At 36.2% G+C, this 13,380-nt stretch overlaps 1 long non-coding RNA gene across 1 annotated transcript in view; it reads right to left on the bottom strand.

Annotated features, from left to right (window-relative positions):
- Positions 1 to 13,167, bottom strand: part of LOC121668507 — a 92,630-nt gene extending 79,463 nt beyond the window's left edge. The window contains exon 1 of the long non-coding RNA XR_006017405.1: positions 13,003 to 13,167. This is a non-coding gene — a long non-coding RNA (uncharacterized LOC121668507). The remainder of the gene's footprint in view (positions 1 to 13,002) is intronic.
- Positions 13,168 to 13,380: the final 213 nt, after the last annotated feature.

Here is a 13,380-nt window from a genome sequence, read left to right as displayed (position 1 = left end):
TTAGTACAGCAACATCATTACAAGAGTGCCCAGAGACTGTAGACTAAATTGGGAGCCATTATGCTCAGTGTTATACATAGTACAAAATGGTATTTGATTGTCTAAACTGATAGTCTAAACTGCCAGGACAGGTGGAGGAAACAAGAGCGCAGAAAGAGGCCAAAGACTGGCTGATTCCTCAAAGGTGGGTGTGAAAGCAGAAGAGGTGGATTCTGACCCAGCCAGCCAGCTACAAAGCAGTATTTGCCCAGGAGCTGAGTTACCAATGGGAGTGGAATATTTTAGGTAATTGTGCAAATGCATCTCAAAAAGTCTCTCTGTCTTCTAGACTGTAGTTGATTCATGTTGAGCTGCTGTGAAACATGGACAAGGCAAGCTTCATTTTTCATAGTACACACATTCCTGTGTTCCCCTGAACTTCTAAAAAAGCCATCATAGTGTCCAAAATCACAGTAACCTATGTTCCAACTCACTGCAGAGGTGACTTTCGCATAATGTAAATGGCCTAAATATGTCAGTTACATATCTTAGAAACTGACTAAAATTTAAATGTTTTTATTGAATAAGCAGCAATTAATTAATTTTTGTTATCATAAAATCAGCAAATCGTCATTTAGGTTTGAAGACACCTTTAAGATCATCAAATCTAACCAGTAACCCATCACTGTCACATCCACCACTGAACCATGTCCCTAAGTGCCACATCTACATGTCTTTTAAATACCTCCAGGGATGGTGACTCAGCCACTTCCCTGGCCAGGCTGTTGCAATGCTTGGCAACTTTTGGTGAAGAAATTTTTCCTAATATCCATCTAAATCTCCCCTGGTGCTACCTGAGGCCATTTCCTCTGGTCCTGTCACTTGTGACTTGGGAGAAGAGACCAACCCTCACCTCAATGCAACCTCTTTTCAGGCAGTTGTAGACAGTGATAAAGTCTCCCCTGAGCCTCCTTTTCTCCAGACTTAATAAACTGAGCTCCTTCAGCTGTTCATCATTAGGCCTGTACTGCAGAAACTTTGCTGATTTTGTTGTCCTTCTCTCAACACACTACACCACCTCAATGTCTTTCTTGCAATGAAAGGCCCAAAACTGAACACAGGATTTGAGGTGCAGCTTCACCAGTGCCAAATACAGGAGGATGATCGCTGCCCTGGTCCTGCTGGTCACAATATTGCTGATACAGGCCAGGATGTCAATGGCCTTTTTGGCCACCTGGGCACACGCTGGCTCATGTTCAGCTGCTCTCAACCAGCACACCCAGGTCTTTTTCCACTGGGCAGCTTTCTGGCCAATCTTCCTTCCCCAAGTCTGGAGCATTGCTTGGGGCTGTCATGACCCAAGTGCAAGACCCAGCACTCAGCCTTGTTGAACCCAATGCGATTGGCCTCAGTCCACTGATCCAACCTGTACAGATAATTTTGTAGAGCTTTCCTACCCTCAAGCATTTAAACATTCCTGCCCAGCTGTCTGCAAAATTACTGAGGATGTACTTGATCCCTTCGTCCAGGTCATTGAGAAAGATAGTAAAAAGGACTGGTCCCAAAGATGAGTTAATTCTGGTTAATTGCTTCTGAGTATTTAACTTTTCATTTTTTCTTGGAATTTTAATATTCAGCATGGACTAAATTACAAATCAATTGGCTGCCAGTGGTTTAAAAGAGCTCTGAAACCTTCTTTGATACAGGAGAAAGCAAGATAATTAATATATACAATGTTTTAATCTAAGAAAATGGACATATAGAAAGAAACAAATGTTGTTTGTTTCTGTGGTTTTTAATCGAATGAAAAATTGTTTAAGTTTACAAGTTGCTAATATATCCTACATGCTAAAGCTGTTAACTATTAAACTTCCAAATATGCTAAGATTGAACTCTACATCAAAATATCCAAAAAGGTTACTCTAAGTACTTTAGAAAGATACATAAGAAATTATGCTGTTTTATTTTGAGAAGTTAAGAAAAAATCTCATTTTCGTAAGTTGGAAATGCATTAAATTAAAACTTGAAAAACTAATGGGAAAAAAAAATGTTCAGGAATTTCCCACTCTTCAAGAAAAATAATCAGTAGTGAAAAGCTGTATTTACAGGATTTTAGTATCTATTATCTTTATATGTAAGCAAAAATGTTGTTTGTTCTTGAAATAAAGCTTTTACTACATTCTAGATGAGTGTGTGTATATCCATTATATACATATAATGACTTTAGCTGTTATAAACAATGTTAAGGACATTATAGGTGATATAGAAATATATAATTATTATGATGAATATATTATATTGTATTATGATGAAAAATATAAAAAATATTTTATAAAATTGTCATTGAGTAAAATGAATTTCACTCAAAATTGCAGCTCCATATTAGTATGCATTCAAACTACGAAATAGCTATATGAAGAATTACTCTGATGGTTATTCTGTTTACCCAGGAAGTACACCAATTTATTTACCTATTTTGATTTTTGCAGAATTGGAAAATCTTTAAATACTCTCAACAGTATTACTTTTCTCAAAGCGACTGTGCAAAATTTTAAATATGTATAAAGAATTTCCAAATTTTATTCCAGAATATGCTTTTTATTCAGTGCTGGCACGATGATTTTACTCTTGCGCCTTACTCTCTATGCAATCCCTAATTACTGGTTGAAGGTCAAGTGAGTGAGTTATGTCAATTGATTCTATTTTTGCTACACAATTTTTCTCACATTATTGCATTGACTATGTACTGTTACTAGCACATTGGAGTTGACCAATGCAGTAATATTTCAAAAGTTATTTCAACTTACTTTAAATGTGTATATATTTCTACCTAAACTATTCTTCTTGTGAGTAAACTTAAGAAAATGTCAGAATTACTCATTTCTGTAAAAAGTGTTGTAGCTGAACTCTTCTCAAGGGTAAGAAACTGGTGCAGTTACTGAAAATTACATCTGAAGCCTACTATATAGGATCCTTTTAAAAGAGATCTTTAGCATTTACTTTTATGCTAACAGGCAGTGGAATAACATTACTAGGAGTCATATCAAAAATAATATGTTCAAAGGTCCTTTAAACTTAATTATAAATTATTTTAATTTAAACTGTGATAGTATTCAGTGAATGATTTATTACAGTATTATTAAATGTTCTTCTTCATAGTATAGCAATTTTCCACTTCATTGCTGCCATTTGAGAATGACGTCAGAAGTTGCTTCACTTATTCCTTCTTCTTAATGATTTATTGCCATGGTTGCAAAGCATTTCAGCTGGCTACTATAGTTTCTTCTTTCCCCAGTGCAGTTAAAAAATACCTTGGTGTTTTCTCAGATTATGTTTAAAAAAACTATTTACCTTTTTAAGTTCTAATTGCTATGGTTCATCTAGACAGCAATGGAAAATTCAATATCGATGACTATGATGAAATTTTAATATGCAACACTAATTATCCTTTAATCCTTAGATACATTTGTTGACTATGTCACAATTTCTAATTGTTGTTAATGTCAAAATCTAAACAGTGTAAGAGAAAACAGCAGGAAAGAATTTGCAAGGATTGTTCACACTCTTAACTTTGAGTCACAGTGGAGCTTCAGCTCCTAAATAATGGATGAATTTCTAACAAAATCTGATTTTTGCAGATTTGACTGCAGTGTTAGCTCATTCATTGCAAACCTGATTTTTACTTTTTTTATAATTAAACTTTGTTACATATATATATATACATACACAACATTACTACAACACCAAAAACCTGCCCAAGGATTGTTATTAAGAATAACCTCCCCTGAAGCAGGTTGCAAAGGCAGTCTAATGTAGTGTTCAACTATCCTTGCTGTTAAAATATTTTTCCTAGTTTCTAACCATAAAGTCCTTTGCCATACATTAGTTCTTACAGCAAGTCCAAATCAAAGAGAATGCAAACAAATAATCTTTCTTATAAAAAGGGAATTTAGTCTGTAGAAAAGTGTGGATTTCTTTGTTGATTTTCTTTTGTATTTTACTCAAGAAACCTGAAGAGTGGCTTTGTAAAAATGATCTAATGGTGCAGTCCCATCTGTCAAAATCAAAAGTAGTCCAAGGTTTTTTATAAGCATCTAAATCATAAGAAAATATATTTATAATAGCCTTCCTGGTATTTTAAGCAAAATTTTACTTTTTATGAACTTCAATAAAAAACTAGCATAGCGAATACTCAGTACAATGCTTATGTCATACAAAATTATGTGGTTCTTGCAGGTATAAGAACGTCAGAAAATAAAATTATGATGCTGAGTCTGAAAAATCTCCAGATTTTGAAGGCTAACCTGAGATAATTTTTCATATCATAGAATGTACAGAATAAATTATTAAATATTTTGAGATAAAAAACTTTTTCAGAAGGAGGTTACAAGAAAGAAGGTGGTGGAACATGGCCAAGAGGAGGGAGGAGAGGGGACATGGAACTGTGTTTCTACTCTGAGCCGCTGCATTGGTGAGCTGTTGTACAATTAATGTTAACATTGAAAGGTACAGGCTACCACTCCCTTCAAAATCACTGAATTCTTACCTTAATTAAGAAGCAAGTTTAGCCTCTGCTACATGATGGCATAATTTTTCTTGTAGATTAAAGACCAACTATTGTTCCTGAATTACACCTGGATCTCTTCCAGGATAAAGCAACATATGAGAACTGGGACTGATGCCATAAATGCCTGCTTGACATACAGTAATTTACTTGCAAGCAAAAGAACAAGAAATAATCCATGTGATTACTGATAGCTGCTTAATCTTCATGATTGAAGTACTCAGACATTTTGGTTCCTTGGCAATATCTAATTCTAGGATATTTAGATAGTAAGCAAAGCTCTACTTCAATGTTTCTGACCATCTCCTGTCTTAAGACCTGAGACTTTCAAGCTGAGAATCCTGGAAGAGGTTCCTCAAGTCAGATGCTGAATGGTACAGTCAAAAGATTAACCTGGTAGTTTGAAGTGTATGAAATTATCCTCAAAATCCTTTTCCACTAGAAATTAAATGCATTTCCTGATGTCATTTATAAGTTAGTATTGATTAAAGAATCACCAAGGAATAATTAATCTGCAGATACAGACATTTCTCCCTTATACCTTATCTGTATTTAAAGTAAATATAAGAAAGATACAATTAAAAATATTATACCTAGCCTAGTGTCTAAAATCAGTACACTGAATTAATAAATGTAAATCAACAAGCACTAATGTTAAATAAATGTTAATTGGTGAAAAATTTTCTGTCACTATAGAAGATCAAATCATTTGTGGAAGATCTCTTGTACTGAACAGGAGGAACAGGCATTAAAGAAAGAGGTTTTATTTTTTTCAGTATACAGTGATATACACGTCACTGGGAGACTTTGAGCAGCATATACAAATCCTAATCTTATTAAACACTAACAGTAGGTTCAGTGCTCTTGAGTGGTGTGGAATGCTGTATGGAAGCAGGCACTTCTTTGTCTTACCACATCCTTCATAAACTCTAGACTTGAAGCAACTGCTATAATCTTGCAGTTTGATCTCTGACTTAATGGGGGCCTAATGAGATTCCTGACAATTTGTCAGTTCTGCAGCTGTGCTAAACTAAAGCATGCTTTAGTTAAATGCTCTTGATATAAATTTTCCCAGCAAGAGAGAAGGCAGCAGAATTTTTCAGATATTGTTGCAATGGCTTGGAAAATGCAGTTGAATTTTTATGCCAAGTCGGAACTTGTCTTGCTTAGGTTGAAGTGATAGGATCATGTTATATGCTTGTGATCTAGCATGAAGAGCTTGCTATTTCTATTTTTATCCCTTCTGTAGGCTTTTATAGGTTGTGATCATGGCCTCACACCTTAGTTTTCTCTTAGATTTACTAACAGGTTGAATAGGTTGAACTTTTCTGATTTATTTACTCAGAGTCTAATTGACCCTTCTTTAAAATGTGATAAAAATTCTTGTATTGCTAAGTAATGCCCACATTTGACAACTAATTTACAACCTGCTTGTCAGTAGATAACATGCCAAAACATTAACAGTACAAAAAGCACCATTCAGTAATACACATGACAGTAATTAAACCATATCCATAAGTATTTAGAACTGCAAAGGTGGAGAACCAATTGAAGCTGTAAATTACGTTCAGGTGTAAACACATCCCACGACACATATCTTCTTGTGTATTTCCTCATTCTCCTTTCATGTACAAATCTCTATTCTTATATTTTCAGCATACAGCATATTATATCATGACACAGACATCATTGTTGTGATTTCAAGTGATTTGTGGATGGTTTGAGAGGCAGCAGCAGTTCTGTAACTTTGTGGCTACATTTAAAGGTATCACAGAAGTAAGTATCTCACCACTGCCCAGTGTCCCTATCTGCCTGAATCCTACTGTAGCAAAACAAAGGATATTAATCCCTGTTACAGCGGGGATACTGTAACATGCCTATATCAAACCAGGAGTCCCGTGGAAAGGAAATATATATGGACAGATTCTTGGTAGATGTTTCAGAGATGTTTATTTCTCCAGCCGCATGGCCGGGGCTCTGCTGGGGAACTGTTACAGTCACCGGACCAAGGGTCCTTTTGCCCGTGCAGGGAAACACAAACCAACGATGGGGAACGAGGCTGACCAGGGGCAGGGAAACCCCGTGCGTCCCCTCAAGGCCCCTCTCCCAGGGCTCCATGGCAGGGGAGGAGACCCCAACAAATCCCTTATCCTAATTTAGCATTAGAATTTAGGTGTGCTGAAGCCTTAGTCTGCAAGCTGTGATATGCTGAACTTTTACCTAGTTAACTAAAAGGAGGTCCCAGAGCTGGTTGGAGCTGGAAGATAAGGAAGAAAGAAGGTTGCTACACTCATCAGCAGAAGCTGCAACCTTAAATGTGAGAAAAGACCTGCCTAGAGACAATGAAGGGGTCCAAAGAGGAATGGGAAGACCTCAGACATGTATTGAGAGAGGTGGGGAATCTAGACTGTAGAATTGCACAGGGATTTCTTTGTTCAGGATCCATTTCTAGAGGCACCCAGCTCGAGGTTTCTACTGATTTATCACTGAAATAAATTACCTTATTGGACCTAAAGCCTGAGACTCTGCTACAGCATAGAGTGGAGAAAATTCTTCAACACCTACCTATTTTTGTCCCTCACAATTTCATCTAATCCTTGCAAATTTTCCACTTACTTTTTCATGGGAAAGCATGATGTTTCCCTCTACTGTATTCTAATTCATTCCAAAGTTATCACTGGAGTTATTTAGGTACCTATTTACCCCAGGACACTAATGAATGTGTCATAGCTACTGGGTTCAGGTGCACGCTCAAACACCTCAGCTCCATTGAGATCCATTGATTGAGATCACTCTTACTTCTTCCATTACTTGCCTTCCATGAAAAAGACCTCAGCTGCCCTTGGATCCTTACCGCTTAAACTTTACAACCTGTTGATTTTTATATTTTTTTAGGTATAATGGGAGACATAAGGTAGAGTTCTGGAGAATTTAATAGTATGAAAGTTGATATTAGTAGTATGAAACTATGGAAAGGGAATAGGCAGACAGAAGGCTCAAACACTGTGCCAGAGAGATCCATGGGGAAAATACCACATATTACAGCCTGTAAGTACTTGTGGAAAAAGGACTTGAGGCAGCACTCTGTTGGTTACACTTAACAGGGGAACTCAGCAGGAGTTACAACACTGAAGGAAGCCAGTATAATTTGGCAGAAATGTCTTTGTCTTTATTGTCTAAATCAGCTATATCTGGATTTTATGCTTCTCCTATACTACAAAATGAAACCGTTTTTTCTTTTTCTCTTTGTTTCATTATAAAATTGATATTCCTGACTATGTTCTGAACAGCTAAAATGCCTGATGTGAGATTAAATGAATTCCTTTTATCTGAGAGAGCACCAATTTTCCTAATATTAGAAAGCACACAATATAAGGGTATGTAATTTAAAACACATTAGCAGCTGGATATTTCCCAATCCTTCATTGAGCTGTCTGTAATGGAAGTATATTGTGTAATAACTCCTTTCACTTGCTTATGCTCTGTATGACATGGCAAATCTGAGGACTGTCTTAAGGTGAGTCTCTGATAAGTACAGAATCTAGATTATAATCAAATCTTTTGATAGGAAGTTTAATAATACAGTGAAATAACATGACAATTATGAAGGATAGTTCAGGAGAAAGAAAGAATAAATTTTCCTATTATTTTGAATAACCTATGTTAAATTTTGGGAATGTGGTATGCAAATTAGACAAGAGTTCAGGAAAAATCAGGGAACCCAGGTCCTTTGAAGTAAAACTTCTGGCCTTAGGTCTTTAGAGTTTTTCTTCTGCTTCTAATTATTTTTTCAACTTCCAGAAAAGTGTCCTAGCAAGGCCCACCACTAATTCTTTGAATTACAGAATGCATTTTAATAGGTATTTTGAATGTTACCCGAGACAACATTGATGACTGCAAAAGCTGCAGTTGTAACAAACAAGCCCATTTTAGTAATCCAAGATCATTATAAAGAGGTCTGTTTTCATACTATCGGAGCAGTTAACTCTAAAAGTACTATCATAACTAAAGTGAAATGTGATGGCCTCAAATGTAAAGGCCCCATTTTGAAGACATGCTACATCCAGATTCTGTTTTCAAAAATATATTGTACCCCCAATTATGCTCAATCTGATTTTTATTCATAATATTTTTGATAATAAAAAATTATAAAATGTAATGAGGGGAACCAAATAACTCAGCCCTGTATCTGTTCTCATCAAATGTGGTCATTTTTGTCTGCCTAAAACAAAGAATTTCAAATACAAAGAAGTAAGTTTCAATGGTTTCTCCAAAGAATAACACCTTTTTTTAAGCTTTAAAGTCGGTTGGATTTAAATGCTTACCTCTCTGTAAGGCTTGGAGCCTATCTATTCTGGCCAAAGATTTGCAGCAAGTCTGTAACAGCAGCCAGAAAAAGTCACAGAATTTTGTAATTGTCTCCAGTCCTTGAGTCACAAACCAGAAAAAAACCCTAATATGGGGAACTAATATGTCTTTTGCTACTTCTGGAATATAAACCGAGAAGAAAAATCAAGTAAGATTTGGTTTTCTGTTTCTGCATGGCCGGGCACTAGATTTACACTGGTGGAACCAGGCCAACAATTCCATGATGGAAAACAATTAAAAAAACCGAATTATGCGAGTCGTCCTCACAATCTTAGGCCTGTCTTCAAAATGAAAGTGGATTCTGATAATCTTGTGGCACCTATTTTTTGTCATATAAAATTCTAGTGAATTATAGTTGCCCAAGAGGCCTTACGCCATCTTTTATATTTTGTGGACCTATTAAAGGCAATAACGAAACTGATATTTTTGAGGAAATTTTTACTGTTCTCCTTTCCACCTATATGTAATTTGAAGCAAATAGATGCAGCAAATATTGGCTTTTCTTCCCTTCCCTTTCACTTACATGTAGCTTGAAACCACTTGTCTCACTAACAACCACTAACTTTTTTTTCACATTAAACATAATGTCTATGTATTTTAAAATTAAATACAAAATTTCTGAATTTTTTCTTTTTTAAAAACTATAACCTTTAATTTTGTCCCAACACATATTCTTGCATCTAAAATATACATAAGTATTGCTAAGCAACGCTTAGCAGATGCTGTTTTTAGAAACTTCTGCTTATACAACAGCAACTCTTTAGTATTAATCATGCAAATTATAATGATGTTCTTCAATAGAAATCAAATTTTAGCCTGTTAATGACCTTTATAGACATTTTTGTGTCAGCAGTAATCATCTGTGCATGAAGTTCAACCACATCTGCATAAGGCAACTTTACAAGATCTTACCATTTAAATCAAAATGAAATCATCAATTGTAACTCATCTAATATCAGTCTAACATTATAATGCAGTAGAAATTTGTTCCTGCTTGCTACCACTGGCAGAACTAAGCAGCATAAAAATTATTGCGACAGATGTACAAGTAATCAGTTATGTCACCTTATTGATGCATTCATGATTATCCCTTAATGAGGCAGAATTTCTTAAGGGGGAGTACTTGTCCCTAATGAATGTTTCTTCAGATGCCAGATTTGTTTGTCTGCTTTCTTTATATGACCTGCTATCCTTAATTACTGTTTATAGGTACAGTGGAAAAGCAAAATTCTTGAAATAACCGTAGATAAAAGATCCCGCATTTCATTACAGGAAAACCGACTTCATGACAAAATAAAACGAGATACTGAGATGTGACCAAGGTCTTAATTCAAACAAACAAACAAATACAAAAAAAAAAGGATGAAAATACAATATAAGATTTTAATGCAAAATTAAGAATTGGCAGCCTTCTAATGGACTGCTGATGGAATTTGAAAAATCTATTTCTTGGTTTTCTGTCTTTCTCTTCAATTCAAAATCTGGAGCATAATTTACCAGGTACTAAATTTGTTCAGTTCCTCTAAATACTGAGTGGTTAGAAGACTGATGAAATAGCCAAAAAAGTCTGGTGGTGTGGAGAGAGGGCAGTGCTAGACAGCCCACTAACAAAATGGAATCAGGAAGTGACTTCAATAGAGTGGAATCCAGAGTCCTGTTATATAATAGAATTTCCTATATAGTATTTCATCTCATGAGAAAGGGGATATCTTGGCACCTGAAATGGGATTCAAAATCATCATTTATCTAAGAGAATGAAAAGTAAATTTGTTTTGTTTTGTTTCTGTGCATGTGTGGGGTTTTTTCTTTTATTTTTTTTTCTCCAAGTTTTATAATATATCTATGGGTATGACTGTAGAGAAAAACAAATTTTCATCTCCAAAGCCCTGAAGAGAACACTGTATTTATTTTAGAAATGCATTTATTAAAGCTGTGCTCCCCAAATCGAAGAATCCAGCTCTCTCTATTTTATGAAGCTGTCATGATCATTTAGTTGTAATTACTGTCTTTTAGTATTCCCTTTATGTCCTGCTGTAGAATGTACAGTTTTGAAATACCTTTTGACTTTTTTTTTAAATTGTTTGAAAAGCTCTTTTGACATTAAATATTTACTTGCTATGAAGTCTTACTGGTTTATTCAGTTTCTTATAAAATGTCACCTCAACCATTTTATTTTTATACAGATTTATACTTGTCAGACAATAGTATTTATATGATGACTTAATGAAAGCAGTGACAATTCATATTTCACTTCAAGGTAAAAATAAATATTTTATCTAATTCTCTACTTATCTCTAATGGAAAATTTGGCAATTAATAATCTTACTGATATTTTCATAGTGTATTCGTAGTAAATGCTAGGTGGTTGTAGAAATACTGTCATTATTGAAGACAATACACCTGCATGGGATAAGGGCCTTGCAAAGTACTTATTCACAATCATTCAGAATAATAGAAAAACTGGGAATTGGACTTAATGATCCTTGTTGGTTGCCTTCCAACTCAGCTTACTCTGTCATTCTGTGAACAGTTGGTTGGACATTGGAGGAGCTGATCTGAGTGCTAGGTCATTCAGCCTTGTTTTTTTTCTAGGCAACTTGTGAAAAACCTCTAGTGGCAGAAACTGCATAATCTCTGACCAGTCTGTTTCTGCATTACTCTCCGGGTTTTCTTTCTGTTTTGTTTTTGTTTTTTAAATGTACAGTCTGAACTTCCCAAGCCACAGCTTATGGCTGCTTGCCATTGTTATATCATCTACCACAAATTCCTGTGAAAATCTGCACTGAGAATGAGTTTCAGTTTTGAAATATACACCTAACACTTGAATGGGCAAACATGAAAGAAGAATTACCCTTTTTTGCTTCATACAAATTTTTTATGACTCTTAGGCAGAATTACTTGTGGCTCTCTGTATCAACAATAAGATTTTGAAAGTACAAGTGCAGTAACAGTAGGGTTCTAGAATCACATTTTGACCTCTCAGGAGCTACCCTTCCACTAGAAGTACAGTCTGATCACCCTCAGCAAGTTCCTTGCTTGTGAAAAACAGCAAAGAAATCCACACTACAGTGATGTGATCAGTAATTAGTATGCACCTGCTGGCTTTGTCCTGGTAATTCATTATAGTGAAGTTATCATCAAAATCATGGTGTGTTGATTACACATTAACTTTCATACATTACCAGTGGGCCAGTGAATTGATGATATATTACTGTAGAGTGTCAGGTAAGCACCAATTGTAAAATATCAGACATAAACTTTGTTGTTTATTTGTTTTTGTCAAAACAAGATAACTTGACAACAAAGACAATGGCGCAAGCATTATGCTATCAACATCCTTCATCACTGAACAATGGACATTGGACATAAAATTGGATGTGGGCCAGCAATGTGCACTTGCAGCCCACAAAACAGATCAGATTCTGGGATGCATTCAAAGTAGTATGGCCAGCAGGTTGAGGAAGATGTATCTCCCCATCTATTCTGCTTTCATGGGACCCCACTTGGAGTACTGCATTCAGATTTGGGGTCCCCAGCACAAGAAAGACCTGTTGGTGTGAACCAGGGAAAGGCCACAGAAATTATAAGAGGACTTGAACATCTCTCCTTTAATAAAAGAATGAGAGGGTTGGGGTTGTTCAGCCTAGAGAATGCTCTAAAAAGATTTCATAGCAGCTTTTTAATATATAGCAAGGGCTTGCAATGAAAATGGACAGAGACTTTCCTCAAGACCTGCAGTGACTGAACAAGGGTTAGCAGTTCTAAACTGAAAGATTTTAGAGCTCCAGAGTGGGGTTGCCTGCCATAAGGTCTCCTAGAAACTGCATTTCACAATCCTAAACTGTTTCAGAGCAACTTTCATAATACCTTTCTGCAGCCACAGCACAAACCAGGGCCAGTGGTGCCAGGGCTGCAGGTTTTGGTGTCTGGCAAGTCCGTTTTCTTCCCCCTGCAATGCAGCAACATCTCAGAACTGCAGCACTGATACCAGCTGGAAAGAAGCAGGGAAACCTACACTTGCAGGTTTGGAGTTGCTCCAGACAATGCCAGCAACCCCCATTTGCCACCAGAACTGCTTTGTAAGCTCCTACCTTCCCATTTTTGTTCCAGGAGGAAGGTTGAGCCAAGCAGGGTTTCTCTGCCATATTGTCTTTGTCTTCTGATCCGCAGGTGTCTTGGGGTGACTTTATGATGTGTATCCCCTATCACCACTCTGTGCCTAGGCATGAATCCTGTGCCTCTCTGTGCCTTTAAGGCTGGCTAAGGGAGAGGGGTAAGAGCCAGTGGAATTCCTTTGGTGCTGTGTTTGAAACACAGATAAGCTGGCTTCTCCTGCTCAGCTGCTCCACTTCTGCAGCAGGAAGGAGAATTACATTCCTTTTCCTTTCTAGGTAACTTTTTGTTTGTTAACTAAAGCAAGTTTTCCTGGAACTCTGGTTTCTTATTCTTCTCTTCTGTACTGTTCAACA

This window comes from Corvus kubaryi, unplaced genomic scaffold, assembly GCF_017639235.1.
Source record: "Corvus kubaryi isolate FWS band 111438036 unplaced genomic scaffold, C.kubaryi_AGA036_p1.0 37385, whole genome shotgun sequence".
In the NCBI taxonomy this organism is placed as follows: domain Eukaryota; kingdom Metazoa; phylum Chordata; class Aves; order Passeriformes; family Corvidae; genus Corvus; species Corvus kubaryi.
Note: the sequence above shows the minus strand (reverse complement) of the source record. Positions and strands in the feature narration are given on the sequence as shown.